Consider the following 12,264-nt stretch of genomic DNA (forward strand, 5'->3'; position numbering starts at 1 on the left):
TACGCTTACATATATACGTTTACATAGATACGCTTACATGATTACGTTTACATATATACGTTTACATAGATACGCTTACATGAATACGCTTACATGAGTACGCTTACCTGAATACGCTTACATGAGTACGTTTACATAGGTACGCGACATGAGTACGTTTACATAGATACGCATGCATGAGTACGTATACATATACGATAATAGAACAGACATAACTAGGTGCTATAGCATGGAACAATTTCAGGATCTAACTATACCAATGAATCACTAACGCATTGTGATAGTTATATTGGGTATTCATGATCATAGTAATGTGGATGTTTGCGGCTTGCAATCATGCAGGGGTCGTGTGTGGGTCCCAAAATCTCTTTGACAGGGGAGCGTCTAGCCTGGGATCTAGCCATCACATTATGCCTTAACCCTCAATTAAGGCGAAATAGTACAAAAGTTGTCACTTATAATAAATACTACAGTACTTACGACAATTACAAAAGGATATAAAACTCCAGTCAATATGTTATTAATACCTTTACTATATGTCTTATTCACATAATCGATGAAGTAGGTTAGATAATAATAATAATAGTCGTAAAGTCGGGTCTTGGTAGAAGGCTACTTTCAAAACAGTCGGGTCTTGGTAGAAGACTACTTTCAAAACAGTTAGGTCTTGGTAGAAGACTACTTTCGAAATAGTTAGGTCTTGGTAGAAGATTCCTTTATACTAATAGGAATCATAGGGATTTCTAGGGTTTTTCAAACGTTTTCAACTAATTACAAACATTTTCATACTTATATAGACTTTCTTTCAAAACAATTTCAAGTCTTTCATTACAAGTTTTACAAATCAAAGACACATTAATACTTATGAATTCACCAGCTTTTTAGCTGATACTTGCTTTCAGTATTCTCAGGTCACAAATAGACAGGTACGACGACCAGGTTTTGTGAAGACGAAGCAGTCCAGACTCGTCTTTTATTTTGATTATTCATTATGTTGTTGTATACTATGAAACAACACACTTGTAATTAAAATTATACTATTAATGCAATGGATGATGTTGTTGCTTGTTTACTACTTTGCATTGTTGTGATACTTTACATGACGTCCTCCGCCCTAGAACGTGTCTGCCGCTCTTGGTTTTGGGGTGTGATAGATTGGTATCAGAACATTGTTTATAGTGAATTAAGTATATAAACCCATAAAAGATATACTAACTATAAATACAGTGGGATTAAAAATTCTCTGACTCAGAGTTTATACTTTAAATAATAAAATATTTGATTGAGCATACGTGCCTGGATTCATACTAAAATCCATGTCACAATGACAAGAACAAAAGTATTACGATTGTTGAATATCACAGGTAAGCTCGGGGATGTATGGTCAGTCTTGGGAGTGGCATAGCCTGATCAACTATGATGTTCCGAAGAGTGATTAGCATATGCCCGAGAATGGTTGTGATATGGCAGCAAGTCTAAAAACTTACCAACACCACCATAATGAAATACCATAGGGTATTTGGTTTTACTATAAGTACTTTATACTTGAGAACTATAGAAAAAGGGGATCTTCATTACTAGTTCAATAGTTGCTAAGTGGATACATTAAGGTTATATGTAACTAGGATGATATAGACTCGGAATCTGTGAAATTTTGCTTTACCCCCATTCCTCGTGAATTTGGAGTTAAGGTCACTTATTTGAAGGCCTATCCTGTGTGATTACATATAATCGGTATGCACTTTACAAATATTGATGTAACTAGTAAAGATCTTCTTATAATTATCTAGTTAATTCGTCTAATAACTACTTTTTGGCCCCAATTCTCGCGTGGATAACATGGCTGGACTCCATCCCCACGGAAACCCGTACATGCCGAACGAAGTCATTGTTGGATGGTTTGGAGAAGAATCGGAGAATGATCATCCTATCCCTTTGAATGATCACCATGATGAAGACCTTTCAGATGGTGCTAACTCCGAACCCGAAGTTGAGAACCTACCCCAGGCAGCTCCCTTTCCAATTCCTAACCCTCGTCCGGCTTTTCATGGCTCGACGCCTCCTTGGTTAGAATGCTTAGAAACATGGAGCCATGGATAGGATCAGCCCATGCCATTTAATGGAGACCGAAGCTTTTATGACCTGAGCAATGGGGGCTCAACAGACTGAATCTTGCCAATCCTGGTCCGCAGAGTGGCCCGAAGTGAGATTCAAGGCAGGACAGCCCTACATCAGATCACAGAAGTTGTCACCTATGCGAGAATGCATACCCTTCGCACCATTCGTCTGGAAGATGCTCGTGAGAGATATGAGAGAGACCATGAAACCCTGCTTCAAGCACTGGCTGAATCACGAGCCGAAGTCATAGAACTCCGAGTACGCCAGAGGGTGTATGAAAGACACCTGCTTGATGTGGAACGTCAACTGGATGAACTAAGGGTTCACCAGAGGGATGACCGTCACTAGTAGCAGATGCCTTACTTTCTTACCCTGTTGAAAGGAATCGTTTTTTTCCTATCTATGTCCTATGTGGCATTTTTTTTCTATGAAACTGCCTTGTACTGTAGGTACCTTTAGTTAGGCCTTTATGCGGCCAAAACCTTTCTACTCTGGATATGATGTAAGACCTTCCACAAGGTCAATTTTTCCCGAACTTATTACATCATGAATATCAAAGATATTGACAGTCGGCTAACTTCTGTGTTATTCTTTATTCAAATACATCCATCGTGCTATCATGGGAGTCTATTTGAAGCCCACCCTATTCGAGTTATTGAACTAGGGAAATTTAGCTCAGGGATCATTCCCGATTCTTTTTCAAGGGTTGGATCATGTTATTTACCAACTGATGGTACCCTGTTTTAAACGCCAAGCATCTTAAGACCATTCTACGAACATACTTCCACTCTTTACTAGGACTGCATCATAGGGATGTAGGTCAAACCTTCATGAACATACTTCCAATCCATACTAGGACTGCATCATAGGGATGTAGGTCAAACTTTCGAGAACATACTCTTACTCTTTACTTGAGTGATCGAAGTACATCTAGGGTCAACCCAAAATTGCTCATAAAATCCTTATCTTTTGTGTTACAGAATCATGTCGTCGTTCAGAAACAGTCAACCGAACAACGAAACCCCTGCCTTTCCTATGGACACCGCTACTTTCTAAGCCGCAGTTACAGCTGTTGTGATGGCTGCCATGATAGCTGTCCTTGCAAACTGTAACGCTATCAACGCAAGCAATGTTGACGAATGGGTTGAAAATCCCGATCGTAGTATCAATCCAGTAAGCCAACAAACGATAACAGTCGCAGGCTCGCGAAGCCACAACTCATAGTTCAAGAAATGGAATCGTCAAGCCCAAAAGGGACGCAAGCAATATGAGGGGACGCTCCCGAAGTGTAGCAAGTGTAGCTATCGTCATAATGGAGCCTGCCGGGTATTGCAATATATCAATTGCAACAGACTAAGACACATTGCCCGTTTCTGTGGAACCACCACCACTAGAGACAGCCAGGGTTGCTATTATTGTGGTGAGACTGGACACTATAAAAGAAATTGCCCGAAAAGGGAGAACAACGAAAGCACCCACGTCCACATGACACCTCGTTTCCACCACCAATGCTAGTACCAGCCCGATATGTCACCAATGCGGTGAGATAGGGCACTTCAAGAAGGATTGTCCAATAACAAAGAACTCCGACGTAGACGGGGAAATGCTAAGGATCACTGCCGCAGGAGAAACTACTCCGGACCCACGGTAATGTAATTAAGGCGTTTCGTTATAACAGACTTATAAACCGTTTTAAATTAGTGCAACTCGCGTCTTATCTTTTGCAAGATCCCGTCAGTAAAGGGACCCTCGTGTTGCGTATACTTTCCTTTTGTAGTATACCTTGTTCGCAGCAGCATTCCTATAGTTACTCTAGTGTCTTTACTTTCAAGTATGTCCGATATTATTATACCACTAGATTCAATTCAATTCGCACAATACCAGTTTCGTGCGCACATCTCTTTCTTCAGAATCGTCTTTCTAGCGAAGCCGTCATTCCATAACACCGAAGTGCTCATTCATAGAGTACCTCATGTTTCTTATCCTTTCTGAAGAAACCTCAGCAAACCTCCCCAAAGTACCACTCGTATAGTACGTCAAGTTCAATCCAAAGACCCATATGGTGGATCTATCGTTGAAGAATGTATACATAGGGGTGGTATATAATCAAGGTTCTACAGGTTTAGAATTGATGATTCCACTTTAACTTCTTTTCGTCGTTGGGATGTGAGGTTAAAGAAGAATCATTTATTCGACTACCTTTTCAATCTTAATTATATACGACTCGTATACACGAGACTGCGATTGATGAACCATGTATGAACTTCAGGATGGAGACTGCCCAAGATTACGAGTGCTCGCATCGTCATGCGAATGAACTTAGAACCTAATACGACTCCTGTAACCTGACCGCCCTACAGTCACACACTAACGGAGACACGAGAACCGTCTGGACAGCTTAACGACTACTCAACAAAAGAATGAGAAGACCAAGCTCCTCACCTTTGAGAACTCCAGTCTTATTCTTCAAGAAGACATACTTCAGCGGGTGTGATCATACCAGCACTAATGCACCTGATCCCATCAGAACTCCGTAGCTAAGCGTGCTTGGGCGAGTAGTACTAGGATGGGTGACCCACTGGGAAATCCAAGTGAGAGGCCAAATCCTTTTGGAGGCCTCACACTGGAAAGGCTTGATACGCTTCAGAAAGCGTAGTAAGCTAAATCCAAGATAGTTAGAACCTCCGGGATTCTTGCCCGAATCGGCCATGTAACTCACAAACCCAACCTACACCGTGAACTCAGTAACATACATTTTACCCTTCACATCTCGAGCTTGAAAACATACCTTTCCGTCAGGAATCTCTTAATCCCACTCGGCGAGATCGAGATCAATGAGATCCTCGCCTTCGTGGAAGATCGAACCTGTAGAGATCATGGACCGTGAGGTCAAGCAGACGAAGTAAAGCCGCATCCCGATTGTGAAGTAGGACTGAAATTCACATGGGAGTGCGAGGATCAAATGAAATTGAAATATACTCATCTATTCGCTTAGTTATCTGTAACTACTTTATTTGCTTAGACTTTAATTTCGGGACGAAATTCCCTTTAACGGGGGATGATGTGACAACCCGGAATTTTCATTGGTTCAAACTTTAAAGTCAAGCACTTAAATTAAAAGTCAATTACATTCCTAATAATTGTTAGCCAATTTAAAGTTTGTTTGAGTGTTTTTAGTATTTATTCTTCAAACGAACGGATGAAAGGAAGTACTGTCTCGAGTCTTAGAGTTGAAAAACCGCACATACCACCTTAATAAGGAGTTCACGGCCAAACTTTTAGAGTTTGGGCCGTAAACTCCCTAGTGGCCGTGAGCTCATGCCTTAGGCATGAGTTTACTCCCGAAACTCCTCACTTTTCACTTCCATTATGAAGAACACCCTCTATTCTCTCTCAACTATCATCCCGTCTTTCACCCGATCTCCCGAAAATGTAAGTGTTACTCGACTTGATTTGTTGTTATCACATAACACCTAGTGTTTATACATCATTTCATCCATTCAATTTTGTGTTTTACTTAGATCTTCAAAACACCATGAACACACATTAGTGTTCTTGGACCTTAAACCCCAAATCAAGCTTCTATCTTGTAAGTACACTTGCCCTAGCTTCTTGGGTGCTTAATATGAACTTGATAACACTTGAAAATCATCAAATAACACAAGAATAAAGGATTTTACGGCCAAGGATGTTCTTGAGCCGTAAACCCCTTTTTTAGTGGTAAAATGGACATTAGTCCCTTCCTAAGCGATGGATGCCAACCTTGAACCTTCCTAGAAGTGTTTAAGACCTTAAACAACAATCGAAACATGCCCCTAAGAGAGTTTACAGCCATGAACACATAAGAATATGGTCATTTGGCCGTAAACTCCACAAGGTGGTCATATTATGCCCCTAATGCTTTCCTAAGGCTTGGACTTGATCATTTGATGTCCAATCATGACTTGTAAGACCTCAAAACACAATTTGGCACTTAGTACCATAAGTTTACGGCCCTAAACTCATGGGTAAATGGTCATGGGCCGTAAACTCCATAAAGGGGTGGTTCATGGGCCATAAACTCCAATGACATGTCATACAACCCTTAGGTGCAACCCTTTGGTGCCTATAGCACTTGAATCAAAGTGTTTTTAGGACCTAGGGTGTCTTAACTTGATTAATTAGTTATTAATTGACTAATTTGATTACATATATGTTTATTATATGATAACTAGGATCATTGTGTGTGTTCAAGTCCTCACTTGACACCTAGCAACTTGTCCGACACTTCCGAACAAACCACTCACTGCAGGTGAGTTCATACCCCATAATTAACCTTGTAAATGTTTTTAAATGTTTATAAATGCTTTATGGGGGGGAATACAAGTTGAATCATGTTTAGTTATTATATTAATCACATGTGATTAATAACTAGCCTGCAAATGGATTTACTATACGCTAACTGTTTTACCAAACATATTTCTTCAAATGACTTTCTTAAACGTTTTTACATGTTTAAAACTCTTTATCAAACTGTCTTATGTACTGTAAGTTTCCTTTCAAAATCTGTTACAAATTTGTTTTCAAGCAAAGGTTTTCCTTATACTTAAACTGCCTTATCAAACAAAATACTTTCAAATCATTTTACAAACTGACATCAAGTCATCGTTTCTTAGTATTAAACTTTTCAAAGGTTTTACAAAACTTCTTTTATGCTTGTATATTGTCAAATGTATGCCCATATATGTATAGTTATATAAGTAATGTTTAAAGGACTTAGGAAGGCTAGTTCACTTTATTTCCTTTTCCTCGTTGGGACGTGGCTTTAGGGTATAGGTGTGACAACCCAAAAATTTCTGTTAGTTTTAACGTCAAAATTAAGCACGTCATAAATTAGCCAACTTTATCCCAAAAATCTTTTTGACCGAATTTTAACCCGTCGGAATATTTTAAATAATATTCGTCAAGCGAACCAAAATTAAGATGGTATAATTTTAAAATTTGTCGTGTTTAACGGTAGTCGTGAAAAACCACGTTAGCGGTTGGTGTCGGGTGAACCCCCAACCAGGCCATAAACTCCACCCTATATAAGGGTTGAGTAGGTTTCATCCCCACCTTTTTCCCACCTTAGACACTTTCTCTCTCTATAAATCGGGTTTTGGTCAAAAAACGCCCCTTCGAGCTTCACATCGGTAAGTTAACCTTCCTAGCTTATTGTTTATCTCATCTAGCTTGCAAATTCGTGGCTTAAACATCCAAAAACCCCCAAGAACAAGAGTTTACGGTCTTGGGAGCATACCAAAACTGTAAACACCTTGAAAGAGGGTTTTGGTGCCCAAAAACCCCTCCAAACCACTTCTAAGGCTTAGCAATGACTTAGGGGCTTGCATGAAAGGACTTAGAACACCAAAATCGTAACAAATGGGGAGTAAACATGATTTTACTGTCTAAGAACATTCTTAGACCGTAAACCCATCTTCAAGGACCATAAACACCTTTTTGGGTGTTAAACTACCCCTTAAACACCTCCAAAAGCTTCTATGAACTTCCTTGAGTGCATAGAACCTTATATTCCTTCTTGAGATGCACCAAACCATACAAAAATAAGTCACACTTGAGTTTATGGCGCAAGAAGGTTCTTGGACCGTAAACACCCTTTCTTAGACCATAAACACCCCCAAAGGGTGTTAAAGTGCCCTTAACACTTTATATGGCTTAGAATTGGACCTAGAACTTTGTATGCTTAACCTACAACCACCAAAACATATGATTCATGGACTAACATGAGTTTACTACCATAAACTCATGTGTTTAAGGTAGTAAACTCCCCAAGAACACCTTCATAGACCGTAAACACCTTTCCAAGGTGTTTAAGTGCCTTTAACACCTTCCTATGCTCATATAAGTGACTAGAACCTTGCCTACATAGTCTAGAACCACCAAACAACAAAAGAAAGGGGAAAACATGAGTTTACGACAGTAAAATCATGTTTTTACAGCCGTAAACTCCTCAAGGAGTGGTCAATGAACCGTAAACTCCCTATTGTGTCCATTTTGAGCCCCAATCACTTTCTTAGCCCTTAATTCGACTCTAGCATGATTCTATGAGTGAGATAAGACCTTGAAGCATCAAAGAATGCACCACCCATGAGTTTGCGGCCGTAAACTCATGGAGATATGGTCTTAGGGCCGTAAACTCTATAAAGAGTTTACTCTGGAAGAGTAAACTCCCTATCTAGGCCATACACTCCCTTATTTGCAACCTAATAGCCCCCCTAGCACTTGACCAAAGTGTTTTCTGCACATTAGGATGCGTTTACATGTTTAATTAGTATTATAATTACTAATTGTATGTAAACATATGTAATCATATGTTAATAGGTCACTAAGTGTGTTCATGTCTTCATTTGACACCGAGAACCCAACCGGCACCTCCGCTCGATCCACTTACATCAGTTGAGTTCATACCCCTGAATTAACCCTTTAAATGTTTTTACATGCTTTTATGGGGGGGGGGGGGAATACAAGTTAAAACATGCTAGTTATAATATCAATCATATGTGATTAATCACCCGCATGCACAAGGATTTATTACACTTTCAGCTGTTTTACCAAGTATAATACTATAGATGGTTTTCCAAAACGTCTTTACTTGTTTAAATCTTCTCTCAAAATTATCTCTCGTGTTGTATATTTTACTTTAAAACCAGTTACAAGAGTATTTTAAACAAAGGTTTTCTTTACTTATATTGTTTTATCAAAATTACATTCGAAACTTGTTTATGAAAGGTTTTCAAAGGATTTCCAAAGGTCTTCAAGCTTATTTTACAAAAGGATAACAAGTCACAATTTTCTTAAGTGTAAAGGTTTTCCAAAGTTTTTGTCAAAGTTTTCTTCTATGCTTCTATGCTTCTACTTCGTTAAATGCATGCCTGTACTTGTATAGTTATATAAATAATGTTTAAAGGACTTAGGAAGGCTAGTTCACCCTATTTCCTTTTCCTCGTTGGGATGTGGTCTGGTGGGTATCGGATATCCATCCGAAGGTCATTTAAACATTACTTATATATCATGTATACATGTATAGACATAAAGGTTTACATTGGCCAGTTCATTTCCCTTGGGTAGCAAGGGCATCCTTCCATTCATCATTCATAGATCAGAGACACTAGTAACTATTACAGGAATAGTAAGGAGCCTCTATTTACTCTTTCTAGTACGAGAATTCCATAAGAGTCAGTTCATACGCGAGTCTATATCATTTCTTCAGCGCCTCTAACAGAATTCAGAATACGAGATGCATCTTCAAGACACGGATCTCCCCGTTGTCGAGTTGGTAACCAGAGTCTCCTGTAGGGAGAGCGGGCATTATGTGTATAGATCTATACGGGATTGACACTCCCTCACCCTGACTGCTAGCTACAGTCCACGACCTACCAAGCTAAGGGGTGACAAATGTCATATTTCTTCCGATGCTTGCAGGGCGTCAAGTACTCTAGTGTCAATCAGTATGGTTACGAGTATCTCTAGGTTTACCTTATAATTCATGGCCTTAAGGTAACGAGAATTAACACTGCATTTATGAAACAACACTCTTAGGATCACTCTTTGTTTTAGACCTTACTAGCTGTATCGTTCGTTTGATACTGTTTGGGGTCTGTGTTTCTTTGTTTTAGACCTTGCTAGCTGTATCGTTCATTTGATACTATATGGGGTCCGTGTTTCTTTGTTTTAGACCTTGCTAGCTGTATCGTTCATTTGATACTGGCTAGGGTCTGTGTTTCTTTGTTTTAGACCTTGCTAGCCGTATCGTACATTTGATACCGTCTGGGGTCTGTGTTTCCTTTTATTAGACTGAGTCAGGCGTATCATTCATTCGATACTCTCTTGGAGTCTATGATTTCTTTTGCCTTAGTCAGCAATGTTTTCTGCTGAGGCATATGTTATTTTCCCCTAGTATTTTACTAGCGATATTCTCCTACTTTCTTTAAAGTCAAATACCGTATTTGGGAATGATAGTATTTCAGGGAAAATTCTCTTTAAAACATGACACTGTCGAGTCTTGGTAGAAGACTGCTTTTAATTAGAAAATATAGGATTTTCTAGAAAGGATGCTAATACACCGTAGAACCTAAACTACTACTTTTTAAAAAGTTATTTTGAATACAATGCTTACTTACACAAATGACACTAAATACTTATGAACTCACCAGCATTTATAAAAATGCTGATACTCGCTTTCAAAATAACTTGTATTCTCAGCTCAGCGATAGACATGTACATCCTAGGAGCTTTTGGCGAGGTCACCCTAGTACCAAGCTGCACCTATATTATTACTTGTATTACTTTGATGTTGCTATGAATTGTAACTTATGTAAAACTATTACTATTAATGCAATGGTTGTTGTACTTTGATTACTATACTGCATATGTTGTGATACTTGACATGACGTCATCCACCCAGAACGTTTCCACCGTTCCGGTTTTGGGGTGTGACAATAGGTTAGTCGTCCGAATGTCGTCTAAATATTAGTTATATACCATGTATACATATATAGACATAAAATTTTCCTCAGTTAGTTCAGTACCTTTGGGTAGCAAAGGCATACTTTCGGTTATACACGTACATTATTACTAACTATTATAGGTATAGTTAGGAGATACTACTTACCATTCCAAGTATAAGGAATCACACAAGAGTCAGTTCATTCATGAGTCTATAATACATAGATACGCTTACATGATTACGCTTACATATATATACGTTTACATAGATACGCTTACATGAATACGCTTACATGATTACGCTTACATATATACGTTTACATAGATACACTTACATAAATACGCTTACATATATGTTTACATAGATACACTTACATGAATACACTTACATGATTACTTTTACATATATACATTTACATAGATACGCTTATATGATTATGTTTACATATATACGTTTACATAGATACGCTTACATGAATACGCTTACACGAGTGCGTTTACATGAAAACGCTTACATGAGTACATTCACATAGATACGCTACATGAGTACATTTACATAGATATGCTTACATGAGTATGTTTACATATACAATAATAGAACATACACAACTAGGTGCTATAGCATGGAACGATTTCAGGATCTAACTATACCAATGAATCACTAACGCATTGTGATAGTTATATTAGGTATACATGATCATAGTAATGTGGATGTTCGCGGATTGCAATCATGCAGGGGTCGCGTGTGGGTCCCAAAATCTCTTTGACAGGGGAGCGTCTAGCCTGGGATCTAGCCATCACATTATGCCTTAACCCTAAATTAAGGCAAAATAGTACAAAAGTAGTCACTTATAATAAATACTATAGTACTTACGACAATTACAAAAGGAATCATAGGGATTTCTAGGGTTTTTCAAAACAGTCGGGTCTTGGTAGAAGACTACTTCAAAACAGTTAGGTCTTGGTAGAAGACCACTTTCAAAACAGTTAGGTCTTGGTAGAAGATTTCCTTTATACTAATAGAAATCATAGGGATTTCTAGGGTTTTTCAAACGTTTTCAACTAATTACAAACATTTTCATACTTATACAGACTTTCTTTCAAAACAATTTCAAGTCTTTCATTGCAAGTTTTACAAATCAAAGACACATTAATACTTATGAATTCACCAGCTTTTTGGCTGATACTCGCTTTCAAAATAACTTGTATTCTCAGGTCACAAATAGACAGGTACGACGACCAGGTTTTATGAAGACGGAGCAGTCCAGACTCGTCTTTTATTTTGATTATTCATTATGTTGTTTGTATACTATGAAACAACACACTTGTAATTAAAATTATACTATTAATGCAATGGATGATGTTGTTGCTTGTTTACTACTTTGCATTGTTGTGATACTTTACTTGACGTCCTCCGCCACAGAACGTTTCCGCCGTTCTTGGTTTTGGGGTGTGACAGCAAAGCTTTGATGAACATTGTTTAACACTTGAATTCCACAATAGAAATCTATGCAATTTCGCAAAGCTTTGATGAGTATCGTTTAATTCTTGAGTTCCACAATAGAAGTCTATGCAATTTAGCAAGGCTTTGATGTGTATTTTTTCATTCTTGGGTTCTACATTGGAAGTCTATGCAATTTAGCAAAGCATTGATGAGCATTG

At 38.4% G+C, this 12,264-nt stretch overlaps 1 pseudogene; it reads left to right on the forward strand.

The window, feature by feature from the left end:
- The first annotated feature begins 4,604 nt into the window (after positions 1–4,604).
- Positions 4,605–4,721, forward strand: LOC145071795 (5S ribosomal RNA; annotated as a pseudogene).
- The last annotated feature ends 7,543 nt before the right edge of the window (positions 4,722–12,264 follow it).

This window comes from Lactuca serriola, chromosome 8 (assembly GCF_051521515.1).
Source record: "Lactuca serriola cultivar US96UC23 chromosome 8, Lser_US96UC23_V15, whole genome shotgun sequence".
Lineage (NCBI taxonomy): Eukaryota > Viridiplantae > Streptophyta > Magnoliopsida > Asterales > Asteraceae > Lactuca > Lactuca serriola.